Source organism: Colias croceus, chromosome 17, assembly GCF_905220415.1.
Source record: "Colias croceus chromosome 17, ilColCroc2.1".
NCBI lineage: Eukaryota > Metazoa > Arthropoda > Insecta > Lepidoptera > Pieridae > Colias > Colias croceus.
The window spans coordinates 1,562,641-1,571,403 of NC_059553.1; positions in this window are offsets into that span (position 1 = coordinate 1,562,641).

Genomic DNA, 8,763 nt, shown 5'->3' on the forward strand with positions numbered 1-8,763 from the left:
TTAAGCCGTGTATTCATGAATTTTGTATAAAATAGACTGTCTTCAAATAATATTTTAAAATATAAAGATATTCTAATAATAAATTATCCGATGCCTAATTGAAAAAAGTTATTTTATGTAAGATCCGGCATTGATGTCATAGCACACAATTACAATTAAATAATTGTCACATTATTCATAAACCTCTCTCAAATATATTATTAATTTACTAAGAATTCATTGAAAAAAGCAGCTACAAAGAGTCTAAGTTTGTTTCTTGTCGCGCCAATAAGTACAAATGTATAGAGGTTATTGACCTTATCTTTGTGGTATTATTAAATAATTAGATAAGATAAGCGCTTAGTGTTAAGCATCTGTCAAATCTGATGGATGTCATGCGTCACTGGAACTTCCGTTTCCGCGGCGCGAAATCGCGACTTTTTTTCTGCTTATGGCAAGAAGTTTTGTTATACGGTCGTCAGGACCATTATGTCTAAAAAGAGAGCGTGTGTGCCGAGCACACGTATCAGCAGTGGAACTTCTTTGGCAAGATTCAAAGATACTAAAATCGTCGCCTTTATTCATGACGCTACGGTATTGTTATGACGCGACCTTGGAATTTTACTCTCTAACGCGCCTTAAGAAGTTTCAATTCAAAAAAATTTAAAATTAATTATAGAAATAGGTATGAGATAATAGAACATATTTTGTCAGAGAAATACAATATATACCTGTGATACCTATGCATGATTTGATTGTTCATTGACGTAAAGTGTCAAATGTTTATTTCCATGGCTGTAAAAGGAGGAAAGAAAATATTTAGAGTGTAGGTTTTAAATTTTAAAACTCATAGTTATTTACCTTATGAGTTTTATTTAGTTAAATTTATGGTAAAACTTAAATTTTATAATAAATATGTTTATTCCAACGTTTCGCACTATACATGACATTCAATTTAATTTCTTAGGAACAATTTAGATTTATTTTTATAATTTTATCAATTTACATTTATTTATGTAAACTGTAAAAAAAGTATGAATTTAGACGCGAGGATGACTGCGAATTCCCATTTGGATTGCAATGATCTTCCATAAAATTAGGTGAATCCGCCAAATTTTAAACATAACTTCTGTACAGACATGAATAAACACATTCAAACATAATCTATACATATTATAATAAATCTGTAGAAGGGTCAATTCTGTACATTGAAAATATTGAAAAAGTAAATAGCAGGGGGTGTTACTGGATCGATACCAAGCCCAAATATGTGATTAAAAAAATTTTTGTCTGTCTGTCTGTCTGTCTGTCTGTCTGTCTGTATGTTCAGGCATCACGTGAAAACTAACGGTTCGATTTCGATGAAACTTGGTATAATTATACCTTATTATCCTGGGCGTAAAATAGGATACTTTTTATCCTGGAAAAATACGTAAAAAAAATAATCTTAATTTCGCGAGTGTTCTGAGGAACTGTTTGCATTGATACCACCTGCAGAATTCCATCACCGCACTGCTCGGCACAAACAAAAATATCATCGTCACCATCTCGATGCATGGCGTTCGACAACTGTGCGTTTTGCACGGCATTTCTTGCCTAGAACCACACTCTTGTGGAACAAACTACCACCTTCCGTGTTCCCCAACCAATATGACATGGGAACCTTCAAGAAAAAAGCCTACACCCACCTCAAAAGCCTTCTTCCACCTAAAAACCGGCAATACGTTCCCTAATGTTGTGAACTGTCATGGGCGGCGACCATCACCTACCATCAAGTGGGTCGCCTGCTCCATTGCCGGGGTTGCAATAAAAAAAAAAATCAGTTTTATCCATAGACGTTTTTCTGTAGAACCGCGAACACACGTTGCGTATTATTAAGGGCCTAGCCGTATTTGGATCCAATAGATATTTATAAGATGTAATTGTCAGAGTTACTCAAAATGGAGAAATAAACCATCCACGCGAAGACCGACATCCGCGCGGACGGAGTCGCGGGCGGAAGCTAGTTTAATTCATAAAATACTAATCAACTATATTATGCGATGTATTTTACTTTTATGGAAAATAATTATTTACGGTTTTCCTCTTATTTAATGTGAACTTAAAAGGCAATTACATATTTATTTATAGGGAGTTATTTTTAACAGCGCTCTACATTTTATTTTAAAGTGAATTTTTGAGCTTTTTAAATATGAATTAAATATAAAAATATGCTTGAACTTTGATACTTTTATACTTTTATATACTTTTATTTCTCCCACTATGTCTATAAAAAGCGTGGCAATTTTTTTGTTTTCTTTTTATGTATGTACACGAAGTGTTCAACACGAATATAAGAGGAAAGTTAACTTATATTTATTTGTTCAAAATACTCCAAAATATTGGAGAATTTTGAAAAATTGCAGCTGTAGAAACTTCATTTGAAAAATTGTAGCGGTAGAAACTTTATTACAATTTATGTCTATAATTTGTTATATTTTTTTATCCGGATCAACCCGGACGGAGCCGGGTAGAGCAGCTATAGCGGGAAACAAAAAGAGACGTAACAAGTGACGTTGTGTAATAAATGACGTCCATCTTAAATTACAGGAACATTAAAAAGGTTGAATTAATAGTGCTGCGCGTTATCTAGATTTCCAATTTATCTTAGTTTACATCCTTCAATAATGGAGAACGGGAAATACAAGCTCAATAATTATTTCCATTATTTCCTTGTAATTTTTGACGCATGTCATTCACAAAAAGTTATTAATGTTATCTGTGGCTGTTCATAATTGTGTATCTGTTATCCTTGATTCTGTGTAAGCTTGTTTGACGCATGCTCACATGTGCGAATATAATAACTGCCCTGTATTTGCAGTGAAGTTCTAGGTAATTATATGTTTGTACTACACTTTATTCCCACAGTATTGCAAAAAAAATAGGTATGATGTAATAAGGTAACGGTAATCTAAAGCTTGCGAGATAAAATTTTATTTGAACCTAAAGTTACCTAAAGTTAAAAGTTCACCAAACGAGTGGGGCTCCGTTGAAATTATTTTGTATTCTGACCTCTTCCCGCCTTAGTCCGGCCCTGGCTACGATCGTGTCAATAAATTAAATATATTAAAACTACAACTAGGTATCAATAAAGCAAAATTGAATTTGAACATATTATGATCTTCAAATAACATACCTACAGAAATAAACACGGGAAATAATCGTCTAAAAGTTGTAACTAAGTTATCAGTGACTATATCAGTAGGTAAATCGGAAAACTGTTACCTACGCTTAAAGTTAAATAAAAAAAACGACGTGTGGCACTCGGGGACTGCCGCGGTAAAGCTATTGCATGCTATGCCTTCAAGCCACAGTCCACACCTCCACCCGTCGGAGTAGGGAGCGTGAGGTTTTTTCGTTACGGAATTTATCGATTCGGTCCCCGCGCTCAAGGCCCGCGATAGAAGCTATGCAATAGCTTAAAAATATAAGTAGATAAGTATATTAACATCTATCTGACACATCCAACTTCGTCTCGCGTCATCGTGCACTCGAAAGGAATATTTTCTCGCTTTTACAGCATTTTAAAAGACAGTAACCTAAAAAAGATTTTTTTAATTCGAACCATTATAGTTCTTGAGATTAGCACATTCCACCAAAAAATCTCTTCAGCTTTATAATATTAGTATAGATTAATAAACCTGCTGCTCGTGACGATTATTGTCTTTTACTAAACCCAGATTATTTCAATTGTTTATATTTTATAGTGTTATCACTATCTCATCATTACGTTAAATTATGATAGTGTGACGTCACAGCCTCGGAATATGTGCGGGTTAATAAACTTCCTAATTTTTTTATGATTACGATATATTTTCATTTATTGTTATGTGTTATTTCGGATATGTTATATAATTTTCAAGATTATATAATCCTGATGGGGTCAATGCGCTAAATATTGTTGGGAAATTTTGTGTTATTTATACAAACGTAATTTTTATATTGTAATTTTTTAAATTGTAATTTTAAGATTTTTCACTGGTTTTAAAAGTCAATACAGTTCAACTTATTTAAAGAAAAGTGTGTTACGGACATGCTTCGATCGATAAAGAAATAATTTAGAAGTAATTACTAAGTAGGTAGCACAAATAAAACAAACGATAATAATTTATATGGCGAACTTTTATGAACACAAGTTTGCATAATATCGCTCTAGGTCGTCTAGACTTTGAATGGAAATTGCCCTGGCCTTTGACATTGTTAATAACACTTTGATTATTAATCTATACTAATATTATAAAGCTGAGGAGTTTGTTTGTTTGAACGCGCTAATCTCAGGAACCTGGTCATATTTGATTTAGATAGCCCATTTATCGAGGCTTATAGGCTATAATATATCATAACGCTAAGGCCAACAGGAGCAGAGCAATGCGGATAAAACCGCGGAGCACAGCTAGTGACAACAAAAATAAAAATAATTAAAAAACAAAACTAAATCTTACCCACTAGTAATTGCCAATACAGTTCGTAAAAATACCACATTCTAACATGTCTTGAATTTTTCCTCTTAATTATTATTAGTACATACAGCTATATCCAAGAAAATACCCAACACATTAAGGGCATAATATTCCACTATATATTTTCCATTCAATTATAAACCCATAATTTTATGTTTATAAAAAGATTAATAATCACTTCCTACCATGTTCTACGTTATTTCCTCCTTCCTACTTAACCTCTTTTGAGAATAACTCAGATTTAAAGATAAATATTTATTTTAGTGTTAGTGTGTATATTTATAACTTTTATTGCATCGTATTATGCAATAAAATTATTTATATGTGCTTGTCTTTACGACTGTAGATATATGTATGATATAATTTCTGTAAGGAAATATGGCATAATAGCATATTTATTTTAAATTATTTTCTAGGTCTGGATAATTTATTTATTTATTTAATTTATGGAACACACAACAATAAATAAACATTACATTATATATAAGAAGACATTTTCTAATTAATTGTATCTAATGTATTTATCAATTATAGGTGTACACAACATTCGCATTAATAACACTGATACAATCCATACTTAATATTATAAATGCGAAAGTAACTCTGTCTGTTACTCAATCACGCCTACACAAACAACTGAACCAATTTTCACGAAATTTGGTATGGAGATATTTTGATACCCAAGAAAGGACATAGGCTACTTTTTATTGCGAAATATGTACCACGGGCGAAGCCGGGGCGGACCGCTAGTTAAACATAAACGAAAGAAAAACATAATCAATATACTACAATATATATATAATTTATAGATAACACACGAAAATATTGTCATCTTTATCTAAACTTATTTAATCATGAATTGTTCTATTTTCTCCTTGTTTCAGTTCGCAATAAAACATTGTTACTTAAATTTTGCATAGCGAAACTTAATGGATCAGGAAATTAGTTAATAAATAATTAGAAATCAGTTACAGATATTATATTAACTTAAACAAATACATAATATACATATTATATTCTCTATATAATACACCTTGTCATAGTTGGCGCACCGATTTAGTTTTTCCTCTATTCGTGCTTAGAAATAAACTTTTCCAATTCTTATTACTCTAAAAGAACGTACAGATTTAAAAAGTTTTGCTTAAAAAAGAGTAAATATTTACACAGCCTATTAAAAATATACTAGGTAATCTCTTGTAAGCGCTAAAACTCTATGACTCAGCAAGAAACGAAAGAATGAATCGTCATTCTTAGTATTTTAGTGCTATATCCATGAAATGGTTCTTTAATTTATTTTTAGTTCTAAATATTTTCCATCATGACTAATAAAGCCTAGAGTTAAAATTAAATTGTATGCCATTCAGGTGCAAGTGAAATAGCATGCTTAAATTTGTTTGTGTGGGAGTGAGATGGCGATAATGCTGTTTGGCTGCATGTGTGCTGCAAGTACATAGTTGTAAACGAGAATTTTCCTTTCTAGTTTAAATAATTGGGGGAAAAGTTAGGAAAATAAAGTAAATAGACGCCACGTATGTCCAAGTACATATTATGTATTATAAGGGATAATGAAATAAAAGGAGAGCAAGAAATAATATTTATAAAAAATAAATAACATTTTAATTATTAATAACATTTGATTGAGTGGTAGAAGTGTCTACTGCAACTTAGGTTTTCTTTGGAGAAATTTTTTTCCAAATGGAGAAAAATAATTATTATGTAACATATTGTGATGTTTCGAAAGTATTCAAAGTCATGTTCGAGTTTAAGTTCAAAGTTTAGATTCATAGATAACGTGATAAAAGATAATGTGACCTAAATTCATAAATAGATTCTTGAGATGTTACATGGGATGTTACAAGTTCCACTTCTTTCATTCAATAAAAGTAGTATATTGCGTCTATCTAGGTAACTATTTTTTAAAGTGAGAGGCGTTAAATGATGCAATATACCCGCACGATTGATATACCGGTGTCGATATCAGTGAACTAAATTTTCTAAAAATGGTTTAAAGGTTTTAAAATTGCGCGTAGAAAAATTCTGCTGAGCTTGTGATTCTCGATCGTCTTTCCTAAAAGAACATTTTGGATTATTTTTTATGAAAGTAAATTAAATGAAAACAGTTATGTGAATAGACAAAAATTTAGCTAGAGTAAAAAGTTACTAGAGTCTCATGACTCTAGTAGTGCATTCTTATGCAAGTGTAATAATCTTATTGAAGATTGAAGTTAAGTTGACCCTTGTCCATGGTTTCATGGTTTTTAAAGACAAGTGGGATATTTATCACGTATTTGATATGTATACCAGATTGAGAGTTTTCCCTTCCCCCTCGGATCTCAGTCAGAGTGGACGTGTTTGTTGTGTTCGTTTGTCTAAAAAATATTTTATTTGCGAATAATTAATTAAATTAAATCGAAACTAAAGTCAGCAGTATCAGGCGAGCATAAGCCGTACGAAGTTATTTAGCGTCGCTGTGGATGTGCGAGTGAAACAATCTGTGAGTAAAAGAGCAAGCGTTGAAGTAAAATTACAAATAAATGTACTAGGAGAACATCAGTAAAAGAGATAAAACGCTAAAAACTGTACAAAAAATTCACGAAGTCCATTAATGTCGTCTTAGCTAGTTGGACTGCAGTACGGACGAGACAACGTCTTGAGGAAAGCGAGTTCTAGCCCCAACAGAATATATTGAATTTTTTATATTTTATTTTTATTATTTTTTATATATTTATTTTTTGGGCCTCATAATGCCCCTTAAAAGAACACCACCAACTGGCTCATCTAAATCAAAATGTGATACCGAATCGGACTCAAATACTCCGTCTTATGGGAGACAAACTATAAATATAAGCCAAAGACGTAAACGCAAACTGGAGCACGGTGAGGAATTGAGTGATTTAAAGGAATATTTTAAAAAGGTTTTTACGGAATTTAAAGATGAACAAGAAAAGAAATATGCCTCCTTGCTTAACAGATTTGAAGAAATGAATAAATCACTATCAAATTTCTGCAAGACAACGGAATTCATCTCAAAACAATACGATGATTTAAAAGAACAATTTAATACCTTAATAAGCGAAAAGAAAGCACTTCTTAATAACACGAATATGCTCGTAGATAAAATCGAAAACTTTGAAAGGCATCAAAAAAGAGCTAGCCTAGAATTGAGAAACATACCTTCACGTATACCGGAATCCAAAGAAGACCTTTTTAAAATAGTTATCAACACGGGCAACTTCCTAAGTGTTCCTGTCGCTCCTTCGGATATCTTTGATGTATTCCGTACTAAAGCAAATTCACAAGGCATGAAATCTCTGATAGTTGAATTTAATTCAGTTATAACTAAAGAAAGATTTTTACAGTCATTGAAAAAATATAATCAGATAAATAAACCGAATTTCTTCAACTCTACAAATCTGGAAATTGAAGGACCGTCTAAACAGGTCTATATGTCAGAATCTCTTACCGCAAAAACAAGACACCTTTTTTATTTAGCCCGAGATTTTGCAAAAACCAATAACTATAGCTATTGTTGGACATCCCGAGGTTTTGTTTATTTGAAGAAAAAGGAGGGTAGTCAAGCAATTCGCGTAAACTCGCAAGATATTCTAACATCCTTAAGTATATCAAAATGACTAATTTTTGTAAAGTTTAAATATTTTAATTTTGTAAACTATTTTTTTCTTTCAACTTATTATGTATTTATTACTAAAATGAATGTAAACAATTTCAACAAACACATAACATATACACATGTTAATTATACATTAATTATCTACAGAAACACATATTTTTATCACTTTATAAACGACACCAAATTCATCCTCCAGTACTACATCATAACTACCATTTATATTGATTGTGGATCTGAATGTTATATTTTGCACTTCCACTACAATACAACCGCTTTTATAATCTGTTTAAAAAAAAGTAAATATTGCTTAGCTAATTTAGACACAACTGCTTGTTGTTGTAAGGCTATAATATTAGGTTTTCTCTTTGTCGCAATTAAAAAAACCCCAATTTTAAATACACTATATACGTTTCTATGTACAAATGTAGAAGGTATCGTTATTTTGTATTGTCTTAAAAAATCGTATACGCCCTTTTATATAATGAACAATCAGTATTATATCATTTTATTTAAAATTCGATGATGTTAATCAAATACACAAAGACATAGATTCCTTTAATATAGCTGAATCTACTATGTGTGATATTGAAGACTGTCGGTCTCACCTTCCAGTTTCTAAAAAATGTTTAAAAATTTTCCAGCAAAATATACGTA